We start from the raw sequence: 21,213 nt of genomic DNA on the forward strand, positions 1-21,213 counted from the left end.
TTGAAAAATAACATGATCTGTTTCTCTTTTTTTGCGGTTGAATAATACTTAGTTATGCCTACACACCACATTTTCTTTATTGGTTTACCTAGCTCATAATTTGGCTGTTACAAAAGTACAATGAAAAACGTGGGTTTACAAGTACTGAGGATAGAGGGGTAATTCTGATTCCATTGAGCATATGTCCAGGAGTGGCAAAGCAGAATTATAATTGTATACTATAATGGTTTGATGATTTTTAACATTTTCAACATAAGGCTTTAAAAATTAGAAATAAGATTGCTAAGACAGCCTCAAGAATTTATAGTTAAAATACCCCCAAATAACCTAAACTCTTATAAGATTTGCTTTAAAATGTCCCAAGAGAGTAAACATTGTGGAGGAGCGGAGCAAACAAGCTGGGGTAACTATTAAAAATTGTTAAATATGAGTGATGATGGGGTTCAAAGACTATATTCTTTACAGTTCTGTATAATTAAAGTTAAAATACTGTTTTCATGAACCTTACATTTTAATAGAACATAGAGATGCAGTTCAAAGGAAAACACATAGTATCTTAGACTACAGCAAGAGGTATGGATGAGAAAATACAAATCAAACACGGAGGCCTGGGAAGTGAGACGGAGATCCGAATTCCTAGTCAAGAGGGCAGGAATTTCTTCTGTAAGGAAGCGACGACTGAGTAAACAAGGAAGCAGTCCATGAAGTTAAGTGTGGGAAGCGCTTTCCAAGCCGAACAAACAAGAAAGCACAGCGGACACTCAGGCCCTGATGCAGAAACAGGAGTCACAGGAGGAGCCAAGAAGAGAGTCCAATGTGACGGTACCCGGAGTGAGGATGTGAGTCCCAGATGGGAGATACAGATCCTGTGGTGCTTTCTAGGTCATACTGGGGTAGCTCTGCAATTCCTCCCCAGCCAGGCCTTTTGCACTTAGGCATACGTGTCTCACGATATTCCTATACAAATGCACAAAACACTGGTGAGTGTGCCTTTATTTCAGAAGCCCAGTCAGAATACTGTAGTTTAAAGATTTATCTTAAGAAAACGTATCAATATTTTAAAAGGGGAGCACATAATATTCATATTAAAGATTTATATACTGTGATCAGAATGAAGCAATAAGAAAGAATATGAAATATTCGATATGAAAGAAAACCTATAGAATGGGGAATTAAAATTCTTTCACTGAATGGACTACTTTAAGAAGCTGTAGATTTACATTATTTTGTAATATGTTTAGAAGGAGGAGAAGAGTGATGGCAAGTAGACAGAAAGGCAGACACGGTGCTGGAGAAAGAGCTAGAACTTATACCCTGATCTGCAGGCAGCTGGCAGAGAGCCAGCAGGACTGGCACTGGAGGGATCTTCTGAAACCTAAAAGTCCTCCCTTAATTACACTGCTGTCTGTTTCATCCAGCAAGGCCACACACCCCTCATCCCTCCTAAACAGTTCCAACTGGAAACCAAACATTCAAATATATGAACCTGGGGGGGGGTCAATCTCATTCATACATCCCCCCACAAATGAATCTCACTGAACTTAGAGCATAATCTGATGGTCCAAGAACATCATTTCAAAGGAGCTAGGAAAGTTCTTCTTAGAGTGAAGCTTTCAGGCACATATAATACAAGGCATCATGAAATGCTTTCAAGGATAACTTTATTTTTTTTTCTCGGAGAAACATCTAAGATTATGAATATTATTATTATTGTTCTACTTAATTGTCACAGAAATACTCATTGGTTTTTTGGCTACGTGATGGAAGAATCCATACTCTCAGCTGCATTCTGGGGTGAGATGGGTGCTTGAGCTACTGGTCTAGGTTGGAATTGGAGATTTCATGAGAACAGAAGCTAAAGACAACTAATGGTGAGAAATTTTCTGAAACTAAAGCTCTGCCCACTGTAGAAACTTAAAAGAACTTGATGTGGTTGAAAGATCTGTGATCGGGATCAATGCATGTGTTTGGAAGGGGAAAATGAAATGGCGTGTGGAGACTGTGTCATTATATAGAGCGATGACATTTGTGCTCCTGCCTTCCCTGCCATGAGCTAGCTCAGAAAAAACAAACAAACAAACAAACAACAAACAAAAAAAATGAGGCTTCATTTTCTGCCATGGTATAGCCTGCTAATTATTGCCAGGGCCAACATACTGTACCAGGAATGAGGTGAGAGCACTCACAGGGCCCCGGTGGTCCTATTACAGAGCCTGTGATTTTTTTTCCTGCATCAATATCATCCAGGCTCAAGGCAGGTGATTAACCTAGGTTGATTTGCATGTTTGTATTCATCTTGAAGTTGAGCAGGCAAGATCAGGATCATACATACATCATCGAGTCAACATTAGGGATTCTTTGACGGAAACAGTGAACTACGCTAGCAAGTGGTAGGAAAATTCACGTTGACACACCCCAACTCTGAAGAATCCAGGTTTGTCTTGATTATAAAAAGTGTCACTTAGTGCCCACTTACCAACTTACAGATATGAACTTAAATCTAAGTGCCTAGAATTTGTGAAATTTTATAGTGACAAAAAGATCACTTTCATGGCATGCTTTCTCAGTAGTTTTAGCAGTACTAATTCATTCTTACTAATATGTGTATGTATGTATGTATGTATGTATGTATGTATGTATATATGTATGTATGTGTATATTACTGATTATTTTGCAGCGGTGTGAGGCTACATGCATAGTTTATATAGCTTTATAAGATCCATTATTAAAGAGTCTCTGCCCCAAATTATTTGCATTATTTCTGTACTTTTCTGCTTGTAAACATTTTTTTAATGCTAAAAAGGATACCAATTTAATAACAGGTAGGAAGTAGCCTGTCTATCAACTGATGATTAACTTGGCCACTCAGCCCTTCTTGCTTTCCTGTGATCTATGATTTCCTTCCTGCAAACTGTGGCAGCCAAGACAAACTTCCTAGAGGGAAGAGAGCTCCCTAGGAATGGAAGGCCTAGAGTTTCCTCGCTAACTCTCCCTTCATCCAAGTCCTGAGACCCACTCTGTGCTACATCCTAGGCTACTAATCCTGACAAAGTTTCTTAGGGTAAATCTGGACATGACATTGGCCCTGAGGGGTCCTAGCTAGAGAAAGATGCTGGGTGTTTTAACATAAGAAGAAAACATGTGAGCATATTTTCTGCCAGCTTCACACCAGCTTCCCACTTCCTGTGAAAATTGCAAATTTCTTCTCTTAAGTACAGAGTTAATTTTTGGGCTTTGTGGGCTGATGATCATATCCAAGTTTCAAACCTTATACTTTTTCATTGTCAAGGTAACTTCTGCAATTGAGTAAAAGGCATAAGGCACAAATATCAAGGTTATCCTCAGCTACATAGAGTTCAAGGCTAGTTTGGGATTTATGGGACTCAGCAACCTATGAAAACTTCAGAAGATATGATGTCACACCATATAGAATATGTATTGGCAAGCAATGAAATTCAAAGATTTCATATTCAACTCACCCATTATATTGATAAGAACTTATTTGGAGTGGGTAGTGGCAAACGAATATTCTTAGAGGAAATGAAACACATTTTTTTACTTCAGTTATACAGTGATCATATACACAAACCCCAGCCATGACAGAATACAAAGCCTTGGAAGATTAAATATTACCATTTGTAACATAAAACAAAGAAGTATGCTTTTCTTTTGCTAGTTAATTGCTTTGTAGCTATTATAAAATTAGAATATCCCACTGAATGTAAGATAGTACTCTTCTAGGTATTTCTTTGAAATAATTTTGTGTTTTATTAAATATTTGTTTTCATATTACCCTGAACAGCATTAATACATTATTCTAAAGGTATACACAATGGGTAATCAAGAAGATTACTTCAGATGCAGGAAAATGGAAAATATCAGCTGAGTCTGCATAGGGGAAAAAAAATCAAGTTTACCATTCTTTGAAAAACCATTAAGGGCATAAATAAATCCCCAGTTGGGGAATGATTGTTTCAAAATAAGTACTTTTGCCTATCTATCCATCCATCTATCTATCCATCCATCCATCTATCTATCTATCCATCCATCTATCTATCTACCCATCTATCTATCTATCTATCTATCTATCTATCTATCTATACATCCATCCATCCATCTATCCATCTATCTATCTATCTATCTATCTATCCATCCATCTATCTATCTATCTGTTGAGACTAGGATCCTTTACTTCATTAATTACCCCAGGGTGGCCTTAAGCTTATAGTCCTCCTAATATTGGAGGTTTGTACTTAATACACCTTTAAAATTTATAATCCTTTTATTTGTAATTAGCCATTGTGATGGGTATTCTCGGTTGTCAACTTGACTACATCTGTAATTAACTAAAACCCAAATGACTGGGCATACCTGTGCAGGATTTTTTTTTAATTAAATCAGTTGAAGAGGGGAGATCCACTTCTAATTCAAATCTTTGAGGTGGAATAATCCACCATTAATCTGGGCCACACCTTCTGCTGTCAGCCTATATAAAGGACATGGAAGCAGGCAGCTTGCTCTCTCTTTGACTGCTTTCTTTCACTCTTGCTAGCAAGCCCATCTTTCACTGGTGCTAGAGCCTACTTCTTTGGGATTCTGACCTGTACTAAAGCTGAGACATCCAACCTTGTGGACTGAACAAGTACTGAATTCTTAGACTTTTCAATAATAGTAACAGCTAACATTGTTGGACTAGCTAGATCACAGCTTGTAAACAACTGTAATAAATCTCTGTGTGTGTGTGTGTGTGTGTGTGTGTGTGTGTGTGTGTGTATGTGTGTGTGTATGTCGTGCGCACGTGCATCTATTCATTTTATATGTTAATTTTTCTCTAGAGAACCCTGACTAATATACCCATAAAGGATGTTTGTAATTGCTAATGTGAGATTTTATTGTGTTGTGCCTACATAGGAAAATTCTTGACTGACACATAGGAATATTTTAGTCCTAGATATGTCTTTTTTTCCATTCAGTGTGAGGAATGATAAAGCAATAGAAAATGGAATTTTAAAGCTCATTTAAAGTACCATTTATTAAAAAATAAATGCCACAAATCATTAGTATGTACTGAAAGAGTAAAGTCAGTTTTAAGACACAGAACCTAAGCCACAATGCTAATTATCAAGTTATGGTGGAAGCTGTAGCATCACATACTGCCTGTGTTATACTTGTAACTCTTTTCCAGTTTTCCAGTGCCTTCTGTCCACACTCTTGGTTTTTTGTTTTTGTTTTTCTAATTTCCATTATACCTGAATCGTATTCGTTGATCTTCATTCCTTTTTATTTTTTCATTCCTTGCTGTCTATACCTGCTGTTTATGGTACTTGGTGACACTTCCAACATTGCCTAGTGCTTGTTGGTATTTGTTCTTAATCTTAGTAATTAATATGCCCATGCAGATTATAGAGCCAAGCCCTCTACTCTTTCTCAGGACTATAATTGCTCATAAATAAGATCAGAATCAAACAATTCATATGACCTTAGCAATGATAAATATTCTATAAATGCCTGAAAATATAATTTCTTAGCATACAAATACATATCCATACCTCTGCGAGTGCATATTTAGTGTAACATAGGGCTTCCAAATGAAGAGAAATTCTAATACCTGATGGAAATGGGTTCTAAAATAGTGCTACCTTCCCCTCCATCAAAATAAACAACTTCTACATAGCAGAACCAGTCATTTGACGTTTTTCTTTTCAGCTATGTTACTATCCCTGTCATTTGAACTAGTTCAGGAGCCACATATGAATAAACACATAGAAGAGACAAATTGACAAGTGGGATGAATAAAAATAGCACAATGATTATAGATTTGCAGTTGCATGTTTTGTCGTTTTAATGGTGTCTATTCCTTCTAATGTCACCACAAAACAGCCTCATATATTTACAGCAAGGTCATTGTCTTTCAAAGATTGAAACATGGTCCTAGCATGCATTGGTCAGATATTTGACTATCTTGGTGTATGACTACTTTCAGACTTACTGAGCTGGATAAAAAGAAAAAACTACATGGAGAATATTAACGATTACAATCATATCACTTATTTATAATCAATATAATCAATATGAGGGTAAGACAGTAAAGGTAGTTAGAAAGCAAGTAGGAAGTTATAGAAAACACTGCAATATTTCCTTTAGCTTGCTTTTATTTATTTATTTATTTATTTATTTATTTATTTATTTATTTTGGTTTTTTGAGACAGGGTTTCTCTGTGTAGCCTTGGCTGTCCTGGACTCACTTTGTAGACCAGGCTGGCCTCGAACTCACAGTGATCCACCTGCCTCTGCCTCCCGAGTGCTGGGACTAAAGGCGTGTGCCACCACGCCCGGCTCTAGCTTGCTTTTAAAAGAAATCAATGTTTGTGTCTATCCTGTGAGTTTATCCGCTATCCGTTACCCGAGATTCTTAAATGTTAGCTGTGTGTTCACTCTGTTGATCTCTACTTGGTTAAAGTTCTAACATCGTAATTGTGTTACACATATGTCCTCATGGAAAAGCAGAAGGAGAATAACATTGCAGTATTCACACTCTACCCTGGAGTGTTTTATTTTTTCTTTCTGTTTTCTAGCCATTAACAAAACCAGAGCACCAGGGGAACACAGTAGGTAACTATGGATTTATATGTATTTGGGATGAACACACATCTTCTCATTTTTAAGCCAAGCAGATGCGCCCTGAGCACGATAGCTGTTTTCTCTTAGGAAGCCGGTAAGGAAAGACCCAAGTCCAATGACTTCTAGTTCTTATGAGCATTTTGATAGTGGAGTGTTCCAAGTCACACAACTTGTTAGAGATATCAGTAAAACCAAACCCCCGAGCTTCGAATTTTGGTTCAATGTCTCGCCTTTTCTTCTACTGTACCCCATTTACTTGACTGTATTTGACATTTATTACATTTCAAATGGAGCTATGTATGCTATTTTTGTGTCGTCGAGCAAAATCAAATCTACGCTCTGAATTTATAGATGAAGGAATGCTTCATAGCATTCCTGTATTCCTCTGCTTTTCTTTGTAGAAGGCAAAGACCTGGCTCAGCTTAAGACCCACCTGACAGGAGAGGCCTGGCCACTCTCACTATTAATGATACTCTGCTGTGCTTGCAGACAGGAGTCTAACATAACTGTCTTCTGAGAGGCTTTATCAGACAACTGATGGAGACAGATGCAGAGACCCAAGGCCAAGCAAGCAATGGGATGAGCTTGGGGAGTACTGTGGAAGAGTGGGAGGAAGGCTAAGAGGGAGCCAGAGGGGACAGGGACACCATAAGACCTACAGAATAATCTAACCTGGGCTCAGAGAGATTGAACCACCAACAAAAGACCTAGACCTTTATACATATGTAGTTAATGAACAGTTGGACACCATGTAGTTCCCTAATAGGAGTAGGGGCTGTCTCTGAATCCATTACCTAAATCTGGGTCACTTTTCCCTACTGGGGGGGGCTGCCTGGCTGCTCCCCGGTGGGAGGGGATGTGCTTAGTCCTACTGTGAGAGGAGGCAGGGAGGAGGGGAGGAGGGGAGGGAGGGGGTTGGGATCAGGATGGAAAGTGATTAAATAAATAAGTAAATGGAGGCGGGGGGGGGGGGGCGGCGGGAAGGGGGGAGGTGAGGGAATGATTTAGAAGGCAGTGTGACAACGTGACCATTTAGAGGAAAAACAATAATAGGTTCTCCCCCAGGGCCTATGTTACCCTCCAACCCAAAAATGTGTTTGCCCAAGGAAACAAAAGACCTCTGTATTAAAAACTGTAAGACACCAACGGAAGGATTTGAGGAAGACAACAGAAGATGAAAAGAACTCCCATGCTCATTGATTGACAAGATTAATACTGTGAAAATAGCCATCCTACCAAAAGCAATCTCTAGATTTAATGCAACAAACTACAGAAAAAAAAATACAGACACAGAAAAAAAATCTCGAAATGTATATGGAGGCACAAAAATTCAATGAGCTAAACTAATACTTAGTACAAAAACGTTGAAGGAGGTATCACCATACTTGATGTCAAATTCTTACAGAGCCATTGTAATAAAACCAGCATGGTACTGTCACAAAAGCAGACACAGTGCAATGGAATAGAATAGAGGACCTAGGTATAACCCCACATAACTGAAGAAGGGAGTTTTCTGTCACCTGTGTTGTTCACCCACACCCTTGTTCCCAGAAATAAAGACTCTGAGACTTAAACATGTTTACAAAAGCCTAGGCTAATGTGGCCAGGCATGTTCCCTGACTTGATCATGACTGATATCCCATTCATTCTATTCTAAGTTCTGCCATGTGCCTCATTACCTCTGCTCAGGTGTCATGTGTCCGTCCTCCTCAGTGTGTCAGGGTGAATTCTCCGTGCACTTACGTCTTGTTAACGAGTTCTTATATGCTTAGCCTCTCACCTTGTATATAAGAACTTGTTAACAAGACATACAGTTAACATATTAGCGACAGTCCCTTCATATCGTCAAACAGCCAGCCAAACACGGTATTTTTGTTTTTAATATCTGACTTCTGTTTGACCATGTTATGATTATTTTTCTTTATGGTGTAAGAGTCAGTTGAGGCTGAGGAAACACATTACCGAAGAAAGTATACCGGTGCCACTTTTCTTGTATTCCATCCCAAACTGGATTTTTTATTATTTTAAGCACTCAATTTGAAACCTTGCACTATAAAAAAAAAGTAAGACTTGGTTAATTACTTACTCGTGACTTTTACTTAGTACATATTGAGGTGTTTTACTTCCTGATTTATACATTTGCATCTCTCCTCAAATTATTACACTTAGGCAATTTTACAATTATACTTTAATAATCTAATTGGATACCAATCACAGCTTTGGAGAGAAACAGTTGGTAAGTATAGATTTGCTTGTATTTTTGGCTAAGCATCGTTTTCCAGGCAGAAGGCTGATCTTCTCATCCCTGTCACAACTCATTATCTTTGTAATCTGTAGAAGTACTTCACTGTATCTGCTTCAAGTGTTATTTTTTTCTGGAGTGTAATTTTTGCATTTGTCCACAGTAATTTTTTTATTCTCATATTTCCATATTTCAAGGTGAATGTACTTAGTTTACTAATTTCACTCGTACTTTCATCATTTGAATTTTTATTAAAAATATTTAACTCAAATTTAAATTATTGTAAGGCATCAGATTTTAAATTTACTTCCACAACAAAACTGACAACTAGTTGTTTCATTGTATTTGAGTACATCAGCTTTTGTCAGTGATTCAAAATGCTGTCTGTATCATCTAGGGAAAATAATTTGTATATTGACTGATTAAAATTATGTACATTATAATACATATGTGTGTATACATATGAATACTATAAAAATGGAAACCTAAGAATATGAAATAATTTTCAATGAGCATGGAAACACAGTTTGTCCTGACTAGTAGATGCTTCACTAAAAATAAGGGAAAACTGTTAAATATTTGTCAGGAATAAACAATGAAAATGGTTTAAAAGGAGAGGAAAAAGAAAGCAATGTTGCTTATCTCAGAAATCTGCTGAAGGCTGGTTTGCCAAACATCAGGGGTGGCTTTTCTGAGGTTAGTGATGCTCTGCTTTCCAGGACCCTGCTCCTTCTGTGTCGTGTGTATTTTGACATTCACTGCTGATTAAGAAAAGGGCAGGATGCAGTCTATGGCCCTAAGGAGCTCATTTTTTTATTGATTATGCTTTTTATCTTGTCTTGTATTTGGCTGATGGTATGTCTTCTTCTCTTCTTGGACCCTGGCCTTAGGACAGCATTCATCAGGCAGGTAGGTTCCAATCCCAAAGAAGATTAGAGTACATCTATCTAATCAATCTACTTTTAATTAAATGTAAATTTATTTTTGTTTCATGTAAATGAGTGTTATGCCTGCAAGTGTATCTCTGCACTGTTTGCATGCCTGGTGCCTGCAGAGGACAGAAGACGGTGTTGGATCCAACTCTGAAGGCATCAGGGAGCCTGCTCTACTGTTCTCCACTTCTTGCTTTGAGACAGGGCCTCTCACTGAACCTGGGGTTAGGTTGTGGTCATCCTTTCTCCCCCTCAGCAGTGGAGATACAGGCACATGTGTGACTATGCCTGCTTTTTCATGAGGGTGCTGGGATATAAACTCACGTCTTCATGCTTGTATAGCAAATGCTCTTATATCGTGAACTGTCTCTCTAGCCCTCTATTTGCTTATTTTAAAATTTATTTTACCTAAACGTGGGTCATGCTTTTCTTAATACTCTATCGCTCCCTTTAATTTTATTTTAGCAATTTTACAAAAAAATTCTATTTGCTCTTATTATCTGAAGGTGATAACGTTCATCCCAAGTAAATAGTTCTATCCATACACATAAGCTCAACTACAAAAATTCTTCACAGACCTTAAAGGAATACAATAAACCACAGCTCATTGGTGATGTGTTTATCTCTATATTATAAATATTATAAATATTAATTATAATATTATATTTAGAATATGCCACAAATATAAACAATACAATATATGTATGATATATTATATCATAAAGTAATGTATTAATATAATATATTATAATTAACATTATATATTTAATATATAATATTTTATATAATTATGTAATAATTATATAACAATATAATAATAATATAATGTATTATAAATATAAATAATATAAACAATGCAGTATCATAATTTTTATCATCATTATATTTATACTATATTATATTATAAATTAATATATCAATATAATATATAACATCAATAATAATATTATATATTTATAGTATATTATAAATATAAATCATATAAATATTCTAAACATATTTATTAATTATTTTTTTCATTCATACACTTTTTTGAGAATGAAATCAGAAAGATACTCCCTGCAAGCAAAGTGCTGAGGAATCAGAAATAAATATAACACATAGGCTCAGACACTGAAATAAAGATTGATGGGTTATAAAAAAATGAGCCTCTTTAAAGATAAAGTTGCTTTTCTTTGCTTTTGCAAATGAGTAGGAAGAAGGCCTTTGCCTTTACCATGAGCTTTGCCAAGTGGTTCTTCCGGGAATACTACTGCCAGCATCGCAAACATTGCGTCCAAACTTGTATACATCATTCATTATTGGAGTTTTGAGAAGTGCTCAATATGTATGAATTAAGACTCTTCCAAAAATTTGAGACTTCTTTTTCAGTCTTTATATTTTAAAATGGTGCCAAAGTGTTGAGCTTAGCCTTGGCATAAGCACGTTCAGACAGAATAACCAGCAAATTTGATTTTGATGTAAGGAAAACATACACTGTATAAAGATTTATGGTAAATCCTTACGTGTGTGGAGCCATGGAAAGCATAAGACTGGTGTGCGAGCTATTAAGGTAACAGCGATGGCTTTCTGGTGCTCCTTACTCTAGAATTCATGATATTGAAATAATTTTCCTATGCACTGAGTGGCTTTATTCCTCTGAAGCAACAGCACTCTTATTACTCCCTGCTGAGTAAACTTTAGCGAGCAGGAGTTATGTGCTGGAGATGAAGGAACTCTCGTGCTTTTAAGACACTGTTTAATTCATGAGTTTGCTGTTGCTCTTGTCTCCTTGTGTTTTCTGCTGGCACTCCTCTTCATTAATAATAGAAACCCTTCCTCCTTAACACTCTGCTTTTATACACGGAAGCACTTTCAGAGCCTCCCAAGGTGTTTCAATGTACGCGCTTTGAAAGATAGACTTTTAAACGCCAGAAGGTAATACTTTAGTAAACCTTGTATTTGGAAGAATATTTAAATTCAATGCAATGCAGATAGCCAAATAATAGCTGTCAAATAATAAGTTGTTTTATTTTTAGTAGTGTTCACAGGTTTTTTTTTCCCTGCCAAATAGAAGGGCATTGACATTCATGGGGAGATATGTCCCCATTTTCTGTCATTTATAATTTTAACCAAGCCCTATAACTATTCAGTGATAATCAAGGAAACCTTTGTATGTTATATAACTTGGCAAATGTTAGCAAGAATAATTCCTAGACTGTGCTTGTTAATAAAAGTAAAAAAAAAATCTGATTATCTGTATATTAAGAACATATGGTTTTAAAATGTCCATTAACATTTGCTGTTTCGTTTTCTGATACAGAAATGTTTCCATTTGTCGTCACACATAAGATAGTATTATGTTTGAGAAGCAGGGGGGCTTGAGATACTTAGTGAGTTGTATAAAAACACATTTAAAAGCAACATCTTTAAAACCAACACTCAGGTGTGGAATACAAAAATAAAAATTATAAATAAGCAAAAACCCACTAAAAAACCTCATTTGCATAATGAGTGAGTTAATCCAGAAGCAGAAAGACTCAAATGGTATACACTCACTTATATCTGCATATTAGCCCAAGGGGCATGTCCCATGAAAGCCTTCACTTACCAAGAAACTGAGACAGAGGGGAGGACATTCTAGTGGGACTCTAGATGAGAGAAGCATGGGAGAATGGCAAAGTAGAAGGATCCAGAGGGTCCTAGAAACCTACAAGTAGAACATTATGATAGGCAGATTTGGGCCCAGGGGTCCCGCTCAAACTAAGGTACCAGCCAAGGACAATACAGGCGGTAAACCTTAAACTCCTACCCAGATCTAGCCAATGGACAGAACATTCTCCACAGTTGAGTGGAGAGTGGGATATTACTTTCTCACATACTCTGGTGCCCCACCTTTGACCATGTCCCCTGGAGGGGGAGACCTGGTGGCATTCAGAGGAAGGACAGCAGGTTACCAAGAAGAGACTTGATACCCTATGAACATATACAGGGGGAGTTAATCCCCCTCAGGAACAGTCATAGGGGAGGGGAATAAGGGGAAAATGGGAGGGAGGGAAGAATGGGAGGATACAAGGGATGGGATAACCATTGAGATGTAACAAGAATAAATTAATAAAGGAAAAAAAATAAAAAAATAAAATAAAATAAAAACCAACACTCAGGTGTGGAATACAAAAATAAAAATTATAAATAAGCAAAAACCCACTAAAAACCTCATTTGCAAAAAATTAATGTTTTGCAATATTATTATTATTATTACTATTATTACTATTACTATTATTATTATTATTATTATTATTATTATTATTATTATTCAATGGGATGTGAAACTAGATTGGTTTCTCAATGGTGATTAATTAGACTTTTTCATTTTTATTTACTATACTAAGACATCTTTTTTAAATTTAAGACACTGAAGTGACAATTGAATATGCAATATCTATTCTAGGAAGCTGCAGAAAGCAGCAATGGCCTCTGTGCCCAGTGTGGGTTCTTACTTCAGTGACCTCGTGGAAGGGAGGGGACAGTTTCTTTGACTTGATTGTTGAACTGATTCTTACACAGGTAAGAATTTAAGTAATGCTAAATGATGACACAAATGATATCAATCTAATTCAGTTTCTGATTTGCAAATGTTAGAAGTAAATTAAGTGTCAAGACTTTTGTTAAAAACACTTAAATTTTTAAAAAAGTATTTTAAAAAATTATTAAAGAGGACATGTTAAAACTGAAGTTTCAACAAAACATGCCAGATGGATCCTTCTGTTAAACAAAGACAGTTTTTTTTCTTTCTTCTATGATTCTTTAATTAACTTGGCTAGAGAAATGGTTTCAAACTGTTATAAATATTTAATCAAGAAATGTCCTCAGTTTTTCAAAGTATACATTTTTGCCCAGACTTTAATGCCTTCATTTTAATAGAGTAGTCGTCAAAGAGAAGCCAAGTGCATCTTTATGAAGCCAAAAATATGATTTCCTCCTCCTCATTAATATGTTCCTGGCATCAAGAGAAGAATTTTATTTTAGGTAACTTTACAAATAGTTCTGCAAGACTGCTGGTCATCAGTGTCCTTCCTACGGATCCACTTAAGTAATTTGTCATTATAACATAGCTATTTTTACAAAGATAAAGGTTTTCCTCATGAATAAAACTTACTCATCTTTGAGTAATTACCATTTAGATTTTTCTTAACTTATTATGAGATTTGGTTAACTTTACAACAAAATAAACCTATTCTTTTGACTGAATAAACTAAATCAAATGCAACTCAGTGGCTCCAGTGTTTAGCAGACAGTACCTACAAGATGAAACCATGCTTTCTTTAATCCCCAAGTTGTCATAGCTCGTTTTTTTATCACCCCAATCGCTGGGAATTAGACTTCTTTACTTTTGCTCAGCGTTTTCCTGTGCTCTGCATCCCATTTGCTCAGGAGCAGGTGGCCTCCTCATTACACTGCTGTCTCTGCTGCTGGCCATCCTCATGAGACTACTAAACATATGGGCTCAACTCTCTCTCTCTCCAAGTATGGCGACTGCCACTATTGCTTTTCTGATCTCAAACAAGCATGCTGCTTCCTCCTCTTTGTCAGAAAGAACTGAGAGAGAGAGAGAGAGAGAGAGAGAGAGAAAGAGACAGAGAGAGACAGAGACAGAGAGACAGAGAGACAGAGAGAGACCCATTCCTAACCCACCACAGCACAACTGAAACCAGGTGAAAATGTTAGCACAAATATTAAAAGCTTAGTTATCAAGAAAAGTGCAGTGAAGAGATGAATTATATTTGTGTAACACAGCTGCTTTGGGAGCAGAGAACACGGGATAGTGTATCGGTCCAACTTCAGGCTGGCTGACAGCTCCCCACACTGCCTCAGCACACCCGTGACTTAGAGCTCGGGCTAAGAAGCTCCTTAGTTCAAAGTGAAGATCTGTGTTCACTCCAATTCACTACTGTGGATCCTCTTTCCTGCTTCGTGTTAGAGATAATCTAGGGTCACTGACAATACATCCTGTTTAAAGAAAACTCTGTGCCTAGCCTTTCAGCCATCAAAAATCTCTGCTGTCACCATAGGCCACCAGGGTTTCTCTGCCATCAGTCAGCACCACCTGGTTTATATTCAGCCATCTTGGGCTGACTCAGCCAGGCCGTCTTCTTGAAGTCCTAGGAAAAAGAAGATGTGGCTGATGACACTTTCTTCCCACACTTCTGCCTCTGCTTTCCATGCAGAAGTAGGCACACATATATAATCACTGATACAGTAAAGCTTACTCCGGTCTGTGAAAGAAATATCTTTTTAAAATGCAGAAGTCTCTCTGAAAATGTCCTCAGTCTATGTTAGTTACCTTAGCTGCCCGCTCCGGAAGCCTTTGCACCAGAATGACATCACAGAGTTCAGGGTTGGTGCTCTCTCCCTCTCTCTTCTCTCTCTTTCTTTACGTCCCTCCCTCCTTCCCCCTCCTTCCTTCTTTCCCTTCCTTCTTTCTTCATTTCTTCCTTTCCTCTTTAGGTTAATACTACTTTTTTTTTTTTGTAAAAAATGGAGTTCTTTCCCATAATGTGGAACTACCCATAGCTTTAAATAATAATTTGTTTAATTAAGGGTATGAGTTCTTGCCTGCATATATATACATGCACCTTGTGCTGGCCTGGGATCTGGAAAAGCCAGAAGAGGGTGTCAGATACCCAGTGGTGTGATGGGAGCTGAACCTGGTCTACCGCAAGACCAGCAAGTGCTCTTAACTGCCGAGTCATCTCTATAGCATTCATGATTTATTTATTTATTTGTTTTTGATGGTTGGCTTGAACTCGGGACTCGACATTGAACTAATTGCCCAGCCCACTCATAACTTTTTAAAGTGGTATTCAAAGAATTTTGTAAATGTTGGTTTTATTTCCTCAGTTGAGGGGATGAGATGAGAGAGCCATTCTCAAGCTTTTATAGCTCTTTCTGAAATCTCACTGGCTGTTTCAACTCAGTTGTTCCGGCCCAAACTTCTCTCCACACTGACTGATTCAATTTGGCTTCTCTCAGCTTCTAAGACTACATTGCTCTGCTTGGCCTCAAACTCATTCTGGCAATGCGTTTTAATCTTTTGAGTCTTTCTCATTCTCTAGCTCTGTCTATCTTCACCTGTGTCTAATTTGTTCTCTCTTCAACCTGTCTCTGTAAAATTGTCCCAGTTAAAAAAAACAAAACAAAAGAAAAGAAAAGAAAAGAAAAGAAAAAAACCTTTTTTCTCTCTCCCTTTGCTGCTCTTAAGTAGCCTCTCTGTCCTGTCTTGTTCTCACAAGAGTTGGGCATATCTTATCTCTGACTCATTCTGTCAAATCTTTATCTGATTCATCACTTTGTCTGACACTCAATTAGATGTCACTTTCAAGCATGACTACTTCCTTCTATAAACTTCACTATTTGGGATTAAAGGCGTGTGCTAAGAGCGTATCTGTATTCCTGCCAGATCACACTGTAATCCAGAGTCTGTCTGTATTCCAGCCAGATCATATAGACCTAGAAGGTCTTTGGATGTGATCCCTTGCCAGAGGAGCCATGTTGATCGATTATAATTCATCTACAGAATCTCTTAAGTATTGCAATTGGGAGAGAGAGAGAGAGAGAGAGAGAGAGAGAGAGAGAGAGAGAGAGAGAGAGCCCAGTAGGAAGAGACGTGGGCTGCATGGTAGGTCAGGCCTGCAGCACAGGGTTCCATTCCTGTCTAAGCTGGACACAAATAGGACATTTCTTCTCAATGTAGGTTCCAAGATCTCAGAGAGTGACCACAACCACTTACAATACATTTCATGTCTGTGCTTGAGTAACATCCAGAAACATCCATTGGTCAAAAGAAGGTAGACGATGAAGTCAGTGTAATGGGTGAAGAAATCTAAGTATTCTTCTCCACCACAGATCATGGCAAGAGCGTGGGTATAAAGTTATTGCAGCAGAACAGATCATTAGACCTTGTAATAATTTTTCTTTTGGGAAACTAGACTTTGCCTATTTGCCTCTTTTGTCTAATCTTGTTTCATATTCTCACTATTTATCGATTCTCTCATTTTTTTTCCACTTAAATCAACAATCCCATTATGAGGAAAACTGAAAACTTTTAAGAAGCCAAATCTACTAGTCTTGGTTAATTTTATAGACTTTCAAAATTTGTGTGTCTTGTCCTTTTATCCAATTTTCTATAGCCAATCTTTTTCTGGATCTTTAAACTTTTTAAGGTTGATTTGCCATATACCAAAGGCAATATGGCAAGTTGGTCATGGGCTAAAACTGCCAAACCACAGCCCTTACCAGAAAATCTTCCTCTTGAAACAGATAGGAGTCTCAAGCCAGAATCAGGTACAGAGTGAGAGACCTTGGAATACTCAGCCCCAAATAGGATATCTCTATCAAATCCCTCCACTAAGGGATCAGGGAACCCTGTTGAAGAGGACCAGAAAGAATATAAGAGCCAGAGATGGTAGAGGACACCAAGAAAATAAACCCTTCTAAACACAAAAGAACCAACACACATAAAAACTCATGAGACTGGGGCAGCATGCACAGGGGCCTGCATAAGGCTGTACCAGATGGGGGTCCTAAAACTGAAAGGAAAAGTGGACATATGCCCCCATCCCTAACCAAGAAGCTATCTCTAGTTGGTAACCCCTTGCAAATGAAAATTTAGATTTTTTCCAATAGAGAATCACTCAGAAAACAAAACTACTCTTAAGGGTAGAAAACTAACTCAAGGGACACTTTCGAGTTTCCAGCTCTTACAATGTCAGGGCTTTTCTCCCTATCTTATTTTTATTTTATTACATTTATTTTCATATATGTTTTCCTTCTCTCTTTTTACTTTATAGGTTCTTTATGTATATATTATAGCTTACAATTTAATGTGTTTATGGGATTAATGAGAGTGCATGAATGAGTAAACCTCTGTTTTTTTGTGTGTGTGCCTTATCTTGGACTTTCCCTGTTTGCTTGCTTTATCCTGTTCTGATATGTTAGTTTTGTTTTATCTTGATATATTACATATTATTATTATCCCTTAGAAGCCTGTTTGTTTTCTAGTCGGAGACATAAAGGGCATGGGAGGGAACATGCGAAGGAACTGGAAGGAGTAGAGGAAGGCAAAACTGAAATCAGGGTATATTATGTGAAAAAAATACCTATTTCCTATGGCATAAAAACAAATCAACAAATAAACAAAAAGGAAAATGCTAAGACATTGTCACTGTGTTATGTACTGTTGGAAGCCACGGTATAGTTCTAATCACATTTTTACACATAAGCATGTGTCTTTAGATTCTCTGGACTAAGGCTTACTTAAGGGTGTTCTAGGTCAAAGGTTTCCGGGAGAGAATTGGATGTTTCCTAGGGCAAGGAACATGGAGAAAGGACAGGGCAACAGTGTTCCAGGGCTTTGAGCACCTTCATCAACTTCTCTGCTGGTGCTGACCATGTGCCAATATTGCAAAACTGCTCTAAATAAATAGTGTTTCTGACCAAAAACCTATGAGATGCAAGGCACAACAATCCTTTTGTTTATCTGTGAGCTTATTACTTACTTCAGGTACTTATCATAATGATGGAAAGATAACTATTTTTCCTGGTCTAGAAAAGAGATGTTCATTGAGAAAAATAAGCATAATTATAGAAAATAGTAAATCTATTTCTTGTGAGTGTAAGATTATGAGATGTACTGTCTATATATTATGTAGGTCATTTCTATTCTTGCACTGGTTACTTTGTATTACAGTTGGGGAACTACATATAGTTTGCAAATAACAGGAACTTAAGGGAATTTCTGTTATTTGATTTGTTTTCTGCGTGTAGTGGTCTGTAGACATGTGCCGGCTGATTGGATTGCTGAAGTCTGTTGAATACAACATCTACCACCACCTTCCCCCATGACCAGTAGTTTCCATTTGTCTAGAGTGTTAGTGAATATGAAGTCAATTAACACATAGTTAGGGCTTCAAAAGTCTTTGATCTCAGATGTATGCTTCATGTGTAACTTCCTTATGTATCATTTTTTATTTTATTTTGGTTTTTTGAGACAGGGTTTTTCTGTGTTAGTCTTGGCTGTCCTGGACTCACTTTGTAGACCAGGCTGGCCTCGAACTCACATCAATCTGCCTGCCTCTGCCTCCCGAGTGCTGGGATTAAAGGCGGGCACCACCATGCCTGGCTTTCCTTCTGTATTCTTGATGTGATCTATTGAGAATAAATCAGGTAATGTAACACAGGGCCACTTAAAACAAAGATGTTTACTCATCTTATGGTGTGATGCCCATGGATGTGGGTCATTCCTCACAGTGACAACATTGCCTGTAGATGTTTTCTAGAAGACAATGTTAACGAACAGGAGGGGAAAACACATAGTCCATAGAAGCCTGATGCCAGGGAGAACAGCAACAGATGACTCACAACTCTCAAGGGCTAGACAGTCCAGCACTGTTACCCAAGAGGAAAACCAGGCAAGGGTCCAAGACTCCTCCTAGCCTCTAAGCACACTTGGTGTCAATCAGGGCCATTGTTAGTTTGTGTGATGACAGACTAACTAACTAGTTGCTGAGCTTCTTAGTCATTTCCTTCTGATTCCAACGCCTCCTCCCAGGCTTGTGAGCATGACAATACTATACTCTCCCTCACCCAAAACAGCTGTTTCTCCACTTGGACAAGTGTAAAGTTCTCAGCTTGATTTGACTCTATGTGGAATTATTGTGTCGCTAACACCAAAGCATTCGTATGAAATCTCAAGTATGAAGTCAACCTCAAGGCACTTGAGGAAACATAAGGGTTCTTGTATTCATCCCCTTGTCCACCCAGCAACACCTCTTGTTAACATGATCATAACGTCTGTGTGTAAGGAGGCCCTGGAGTAGAGAGTTGAGGCATTCCTAAGCTCCTGGAGTCATATGAGAGCACAGAAATGGGATGGAAGATAGAAACTATGGGCACAGAGGAGCAAACTTATTTTTTGTAATAGAGGCAGGGCCTTGTTATGTGGTCCAGGCTGGCCTAAAACTTTTTATGAAGTCAAAATTGGACTTCCTATCTCAGCTTTCTAGGTGCCAAGATTATAAACGTTTGGTGCATCTGAAATAGATCATTTGTTTGTTTGGTTTTTGTTTGTTTTATCTTGCCCTGGCTGACTTAGTACTCTACATGTAAACCAGGGAGATAGGGAAATTCAGTGGCAATCCTCTTGAGTTCTGTAATATGGCTGTGTATGTACCACTACACTCAGCCACACTAGACCTTGAAGATAACTTAAGAGTTTGTTAATTGGCTCACATAGGCAACTGCACTCAGAAAGAAGGAACAGTATTTTGCAAGAAACAGAACCATTAAAGACTATTTGTGGCCTTTTTCCCGCTGGGTGCTCATTGCTTGCTGTTGAGAAGGGCAAGTTCATGAAACCTGGGAAAGTGGTGCTGGTCCTGGCTGGATGCTACTCTGGACACAAAGCCATCATCATGAAGAATATTGATGATAACACCTCAAACTGCCCTTACATCCATGACCTGGTGGATGGAATTGACCTCTATCCCCAAAAAGTGACAGCTGCCATGGGCAAGAATGAAATTGCCAAGAGGTCAAAGATCAAGTCCTTTGTGAAAGTTTATAACTACAATCACCTCATGTCCACACATTACTCTGTGGATATCCCCTTGTCAACAAGAATGTCTTTAGAGACCCAGCCCTGAAATTCAAGGCCAGATGGGAGGCCAAGGTCAAGTTTTAGGAAAGACAGTGAAGGACAAATTGTTTTTCCAGAAGCTTCACTTTTAGATATATTTTCATTTTCATCATTAAAAAAAAGACTATTTGTGAGTTGGAAATTGGCTGTGAGAAGCTAGGAGATGAAATAAAAGGCAGAAAACAAGTCTGTTATTGGCTTTGCATTCCACATGAACCCACTAATACCTTGTTATAGATTTTATTGATAGTTATTTTTTGAAGGCCATGAATTATTCTGTTGCTTGGTTGTGGACTCATGTGACAATGCTACTTCTCTTTATTAGTGGCAAAATTATGCTAGTATTTGGTAACTATGGCTACACTGATGAGGACAAATCCAAATCAATTTCAGGGATGGATATAATTCCTGTAACACAGGTTTTCATGTAAGAGATATCCAATTGCTGCTGACTCATTGATGTTTGGGTTTTGTGAGCATGTGTGTGCATGTGCATGGGTGATCTTTTGGTCTGTAATTTTATATACAAGTATTCTAGAGTGAAGTAAAGTTCTGAAGCTCACTCTACTAGGAATTCCTTTACACCTCTGCTTATTATTACATGAACTGGATTGCTCTTCAGGCTCCTAGAAGACATGAGTAATAGGCAGAATGCATGCATATATTGTGAGCCACTCTTCCCTTTATAAATGGGGAGAAGTTTAGTTTAAGTGAAAAATAGAAACATAGAGCAGCCATAATAA

At 37.7% G+C, this 21,213-nt stretch overlaps 1 pseudogene across 1 annotated transcript; it reads left to right on the forward strand.

The window, feature by feature from the left end:
• Nucleotides 1-701: 701 nt before the first annotated feature.
• Nucleotides 702-20,562, forward strand: LOC311608077 (large ribosomal subunit protein eL27-like; annotated as a pseudogene). Its single transcript has 3 exons — nt 702-839; nt 16,998-17,125; nt 20,069-20,562. The product of its transcript is annotated as a large ribosomal subunit protein eL27-like (transcript).
• Nucleotides 20,563-21,213: the final 651 nt, after the last annotated feature.

The sequence above is a fragment of the Acomys minous genome, assembly GCF_964271855.1.
Source record: "Acomys minous genome assembly, chromosome: 11".
Lineage (NCBI taxonomy): Eukaryota > Metazoa > Chordata > Mammalia > Rodentia > Muridae > Acomys > Acomys minous.